Here is a 7656-nt window from a genome sequence, read left to right on the forward strand (position 1 = left end):
AATAATATTATAACACATTTAAAACAGTAAAAAAAGAAACAAAAGAGAAAAAAAACAAAAAAAATAAAATAAATAGAGATACATAAATACCACAAATACAGCAAAGAAGGTTTTATGTATTCGTCATATTTACAAAATAATTATCATAATAATCCAAGAATCTATCACTTTTCTTGTTTTAACCAGTCTTAGAGATTTAATAAAAACATCAATTTCAATTAAAATGTATAAAAGAAGGCTGCGAATTTGAGATTTTTTGTTTGTGAAGAAAATATTTTCCATACAAATTAAACAAGTTAATGATGTAGTTCTCTGGTATGACATTTACACATTACATGTTTCTTTACATCACCTTTGACATCCCCAACTAATGGATGCAAAATACAACACTGTCTATGTCAATGAGAATGCTTTTGACAACATATTAATATTCAGTAGGAAAACCTGGTGACAGTAGGCTACATCACCTTGGATTGATAAGATTTCACAAGTAATTATAAAAAAGTGTATAATTTAAAAGCTAGAATATAATTATTTTGTAAAAAAAATACTCAAACAATCTTTATTTGAATAAAAATGTCAACAAAATAATGTTTACAGTGTGTATATTAAGGTAATTAGGGCATACCATTTTTGTGTAATCACCACATAAAAGCGAGCTACAACAAAAGGATCAGACATGGACAAATCCACTCTTATTATCAGTATGTGATCTCGCACGCTGAAACGAGAAGCTTTAGTAATGTTCAGACGGCAGCGTGTTTAATTCACTCATTCACTCCCCACTACCACGCCATTCAATCCCAACCCCTCTCCTCAAGCTTCGGCTCAGTGTTGCCATGGAAATCCTGACTGTTTGCTCTCAAAACACATTCAGACAAGAAAGTACATGATCTCGCCAGTCTTAACCCAACCCCAGCTCAACGAGGACAAGAGAACGTCCTTATCAGTCCGCGAGTCGATCTCTGCTCTGCCTCCAAACAAATACTAAGGGATTTGCATAGATGTCAATCTGATGGTTATATAGACAAGCGGCCGGCAGGGTTTATGAAAATGAGCTACAGTTGCCAGGAAGATGAATTGGGGCAGGGAACAGAGCAGACAGTGTGTAGACGCAGGTCAGGATGATAGTTGGAGCCGTTATGACACGGTCTGGAGGAGCGTGCCTTCCAGTTATTCATTACATTCTTTCTGTCCCATCACTGCTGCCTTCCTCATTACCAGGCTAATTTCTCCAGCTTCGCTGTGCCGCTGCTATCACACAATGGAGTCTTTGTATGTGTATGTGTGTGTATCTGTGTGTGTGAGAGAGAGACTGCTAAGCTCCATTGAAACTGTTCAACTGAAATATAACTGTGCTCCAGCAGGTATTCCTTTTAGTGTTTCGTTTGCCATATGCTATACGTTTTCAGAATCTTGCAAACAAAACACACACGTCTAAAAGGTCACCCAAATGTCTGTCTGTTTCTTTAGTGGGATAAACTTGCTTGTGGTGAGGTCACCCAGATAACTTGTTTAGAGGAGCCAAAACGGTTACAGCCAATTGTCCAGCTCAGCAGATTATTTCCCCCTGGAGCAGAACACTGAGGTAAGGACACAAGTTCAGGAGTGAACGGATGATCGCTTATCTTTCACATGGGTTTTACTTCCCCATTGCTGCAATAAATCAGGAGTGGAGCCCAAACACATGCCTCCTTTTTTAAAATTCAGGTTTCTATCGTGCAGGAGCTTCCAAGAACAGTAACGTTTCTCTTGATAGCATCACTTCATCACCATAACTAGTTTTGAAAGTGGTTTCATAGTAATTATGAGCTGATGTACTTGCTTGATAAAGAGAGTGTGGAAAAACGGAACTATATCTGTTGGAGAGATTCCAGTCGTGTTCATTTGTTTAAAGTGTTACCAACCGTTAGACTATAAACCCAGGTGAAGCTAATTAAAGTGCAACCGACATAATGGCACTTGTAGCACCGTTTATCTAGAGACCGGGTTTATTTCGGTTCATTTATTTTCAGCCACATGTAATTCGAAAGCTGTCAAGAGTTGTATTTCACCCTAATGTCAAAAGAAAATAAATAGGAAATGAAAAGAAAGGTATTACGTTTTTAAATTTTTTTAATGACAGTTAAATACTCCCCTGCAATGTTAATTAGTGTAGTGTCAAAAGAATCCTTTTCTTATTATCGTAATGTGAGAAAACTTTAATTATTTGAATTTTAAAAGGTTTAAATATTAATGCAGTATTATAATATCATCATTTTCTTTGAATTAGTGCTTGTTATTATATATAAAAAACATGGATAATAACCACTTAAGAAATTATTATTATTTTTTTTTTCTGGGGAACAAATTATAGAGGTATGAGTTAAAAGTTTAAGAAAAAGGTCTGAATGTCAGCTATAATATTTAGATTAATATGATAGTTTCTGAGGTTAATTAATTAAACTAAACTGCGCAATGTACAGTTGTTAATTTTATCATTTAAGAGCATGCTGTACTTTACATTTATGGCAGTTTATGCTTACTTCATTACTCCATTTTATTCATTAAACTTCATTTTTGATTGTGTGGACACGGGCCCTTGACAAATTCACACTGAAAAAATTTGTCAAAGTTACTGACATCTTTTAATCCTTTCAATGAAGGAATTTGTTGTTTTGGCATCTTCAGTAGTTCGTTATTGTTCGTTTCATTTTTTGCAGATTGAAACAATGGTTTGGTTCAGTGTTGACAAACAAAGTACAGTGGTCCCTCACTATAACATGGTTCACTTTTCGCGGTTTCACAAAATTTTTTATTTAATAATTTAGACTTTTTTCTACAGCACATTGTTTTTTTGCGTCCTGATTAGCGTATTGTGTTCTGTGTTCTGACTAGCTGTAGACTATTGACAATCAATCTCCTCCGTGCTCCTTTACAGTACAAAATGCGTTCAGATTGCCAAATTTACATAAATCTTAGATCGCTAGCAGTGTGACTGTGAAGTGCTGTACTGTATGTTTACAAGTTTTCTCCCCACAATGTCGACGAAACATTCTGCGCCGTTAAAGCCACCTGCTGTAGCACCCAAAAGGCAGAGAAAGATGCTAACCATCACAAAAAAATGTAACTTCTGGACATGCTGAAGGAAGGTAGAAGTTATGCGGTTGTAGGGCGCCATTACAGAATAAATAAATGAAGATCAAATAGTTTTGATCTTTGATTTCATTCTTTAATACTGGACTTATTTATCTACGAAGGTTTGAACTTTGAGAGTGTTAAAAAAAAGAGAAAAGTGTGAAAATGTTAATGCCTGTTTAAGAAAAGTGTATACAGTGTGTAGTGAGGGGTTTTACAGCCTTATAACATCTTTGATAATTGTAAAAAATAAAGCTGACTACTTTGCAAATTACGTACGTAGCTCGACACGAATGTCGGCAGACTTAAGACGTAAGCGGAGTTGACTGCAACGGCAGGGTTCGAATCCTGTGTAGAACACAGAAAGCAGATAAGACAAAAACAAAAGCTAAAAAATAAAATAAAGTCAGTCAGCTAATCAACAGAGGCCTCTAGAAAACAACATCTGCAAAAAATGTAGCTTCTCTGACGTATTTTGCACTCTCCAGAAATGTATATAGGGGTACGTAATCAGAATGAGCCTGGGTTGGACTTTGTCTATTGCGGGTTTATTTTAGATTGTAATAACGAGAGGCAAACGGTATTGCAAAACTACAGTGTGAGCATTCTGATGATGACCTTTGCATGTGGACATTCAAGTCTGATTACACAAATTACAATAAATATATATTTGGCCTTTAATGTTTTTAATAAATAATGTTTGTTATATTTCTGCTATATATATTTTTAACGCAACACTTCCTGGAGATATTTCTGCTGAGATTTAATGTAGGAGTTGAGAAAGGGCAGTTCATTCCATGGTGGTGACTCCTGATAAAAGAAAGGAATAAGGAGTCAATTCAAAAAGAAAAACAACAACAACAACTAAAAAAAAAAAAACTGCTTTCCTGTCTATAGTTTATGTACAATACTGTACAATATCTGGCAGCTAAAACTTGATCTCTTATTTAGTAAACACTTGAGGTTTTACTCAAGGTTATGAATAGAGCTTTTTCTTTCTTTTCTTTTTCTATTTCCTTCTTTTTTTAACAGAACCGTTAGGTATTATGTTTCTTTTAATATTTCAGCGTGTATTGGGTTGTAAACATCAAACTCAACAGCACCTTCTGAGAATGATTTTCTCAACTAAATAGCAAGCCAAATGTTTTGTTGCTTCTCTGGAGGCAACAAAAGTGTTTTGATGAACAGAGTGCATTCACTTGTAGAAAGGTCTTGTTTATGTTTTGCGAGCAACCTTGAGCAGTAGATTTTTCTCTGGGTAATTGTGAGTGGTCGACGCTTTTAAGTAACAGGAGATGGAAATGTTGCTGCGGACAGTGAAGCGGGTAAGGAAAGAATGGCTAAATTTATACAGGTATGGAAAATGAATGGCCACTCTGCTTTCAAAGTTATGGAATTTTGTCAAGGTTTGTACCAAAAGAGGGCCATGTTTGAATGGTTATTGGAAGAACTTGTTCAGCCTCGTCCTTCAATGGAGGCTTTTGTCCGGTCAGGTTGTGGTTGAGCTGACACCTGACTCTTGGTTTGTGTGTGTGTGTTTGCTGGCAGGCTCGCTTCCATTTTCCTGTCTGTTGGAGTTCAAGAGGACGCATCACTGGCTGAACAGGTGCTGTATCATACAAAGATACACACACAACCGCACACACACAACTGACCTAAATTAATCACACTCTGGTTTACAGAGATATAGAATGAGAAATTAGCAACATATGTGCCAAAAAGTATTGAGATTTTATTTAGGGGTGAAAAAGCGACAGAATAAACAACTGAATAACAGAAACAGAATGGATGATGAGGACTTCGGGGTGCTTTAAATTACGAGTTATATAAAAATGAAAATTCTGTCAGTTGTCTTTTTTTATTTTTCCTTGGAAAGAATGTGCAACTAAAGTTAAAGAGTTGGATCATTTTATGATATTAATTCATTCTTGTTGTTACTAATGGATTATATGCACAGAAGTGTTGTTCAGCCACTAAAATTTTCCAGCCAATGATTGATGTGACTACTTTTCTATATCATAAGGGGCCTTTTACAGCATCGATAATGAAGATTTTTATTTAGTTTAGCAGCAAAACACAAGTAAATATACGCAATTTTGACTAGCCTGCTTATTGGGATGAAGTTGGTTTTATATTCTCATTGGCTTATTTTTGAACAATGACAATCTGTGACGTGGCCCTTATATTGTTTACCATGTTACTTTGAATAATCGGTTTGAAATAACTTGTAAGTATGGCCAAAATCCCTTTAAGGCAAGTCATTTCACTCGGCGGCCATCTTTGAAACACCTTTCAGGCAGTAGGCTCGGGCATTCTGTTTGAATGGAGAAACATTAAATTCTCCAAAACTGCTTGCCAAGCTTATGGTAGAATTTCATATTAGAAATCATCAATAAAATTGAACAACTGTGTCTTTAGTTTTATTTCTAAACGTCACACAAAATCTCCAGAAACTCAAGTCTGGTCCGAGCCCCTCCCCCAGAGTATCGTCATCCTATAGTGATCAATGATTGGCTCCTCTTCTAAAAGGCGGACTTTATTCACCATATTGCAATCAATGATTGACTCATGTACTTAAATGCGGGCTTTTTTTCACAATATTTACTGTTACATTTTTCCCCATTTATAACAAAATTAGTGACACGTCTTATATATTCAATAGTCATTGGTATGGCTTAGTATTAAGGCCCAATCCCAATTGTATTTTTGTACTTCTACCCCTTCCCCTTGGCCCATACAACCGAGGGTTAAGGGGAAGGGCTTTAAAATTTACCTAAGAATTGGGCACCTGTACCTGCACACGTCATCATATGTCATTGCCACCTCTTGCTTCATATAGGATCAGACGATCGCGACTGCTGTAGTTATTACAGTTGTGCTATTTTTTAGTATTTATCTTCAGGAAATCACTGAAGGCATATATTATGTTATCATAACCATCTAATGTGACAACAAGATTGTGACTGTACTGTGTATTTGCACAGTGGCCATATTCATCAATGTAAACACATCAAAAACAACACTAACATTATAGCAGACACTGCAAAAAGCTCATTCCCAGCCACTAGACTTCTCTGACAGGGTATTTGAGTGTCATCGAGTGTCAGAAGGTTGTGGGACTGCTATACATGAGTTATGATTATAGATTATAGATCGCAAAATTTAGAGTTTTTTTTTAGCTTTTTTTTTAAGCATGGCGGTAAAACACGTACGCGGTTATGAATATATTAAAATGTGTTTGTTTGCCGTGAAAATTCGTAATAATGACAAAAAATACTAATTTGTGGATCTCCTTACTTATGGGTCCAGCTATCCTGTCGTTGTGGCTGGTGTATTCTGGGAAATTTTCTTACCCCTTGGTTTTGCGTGTGGTCCTAAAAAATGTTCGTTCGAAGGGCTATTTACCCCTTGCCCTTAGCCCTATGCCTTCAAGCTAAAGAGAATTGACATAACCCTACCCCTTGACGTGAACGCGCAAAATGAGGAGAAAGGGCTAAGGGGTAGAATTGGGATTGGGCCTAAGTGTAATTCCTGCACCCCGCCAGCCAACTACTAAGCGTAAAAACAGTTTTTCTTAAAAAATTGAAGTATTATAAAGTTTTCTAACTGGTAAATGACATGATTTCCTACTTTCTTCTTTAAGGTGCATGTGTTCGTGTTTCAGGAGGCGTGGCTTTGGACAGCAGGGAAGGGTGTTTTCAAAGCTCTTATGCTAACAGTTAACATTTTGGCAGATCACCTACTGCACCTTTAACCAAAACAGGTTTATTAAACATATATATCCCTTAAATATATATTTTTTTCACTTAACATTTTTAGGACTAGATAGAAAAATGAAAAAAGAAAATATATATTTTAAATTTTTATATATATATATATATATATATATATATATATATATATATATATATATATATATATATATATATATATATATATATATATATATATATATAAAATTATTTTTCCTCGTTATTGTATTTTTATATTCTAATTTTTACCAACATATTAATTTGGGTGTACTAATATTTGCACTCTTATCCTAAGTACTCCTATTATATCCAGAAGAGGTACATAAAATACAGGTTAGCAACAATAAAAGTATAAATTTTAAATAATCAGAAGTACTCAGAAGGGTTTTGCCTAAGGGTATGTTTACGCAAAAACAAAAAAGTTCCATGGATAAATGACAATGTTGTCAAAACAATTCCGTTCACATGGATATTCTAAAGCAACTAACAGCGTAATATGCAAGCCAGGTCAGTTTTTAATGATGTTACTTTATGTGGCTCTGTAGATATGCTTCTGTAGTCCAGCATTGTCATTTTGGTTGTCAACATCTCCAATTTCATGTTTTTGTTGAGACAATAACAGAGCAAAGTCTACAATATATATAAAAAGTTTAGTGTTTTCAGAGGAAATTGCTGTGTAAATATACCCTATACTAGAGCCAATGTTAAATGATTAATTATAATTATAACAACAGCATGTTATTCAAAATAATATAAAAATTATTTATTACAAATAGGCCATATATAA

Source organism: Danio rerio, chromosome 19 (genome assembly GCF_052040795.2).
Source record: "Danio rerio strain M-AB ecotype USA chromosome 19, GRCz13ab, whole genome shotgun sequence".
Taxonomy (NCBI): Eukaryota; Metazoa; Chordata; class Actinopteri; order Cypriniformes; family Danionidae; genus Danio; species Danio rerio.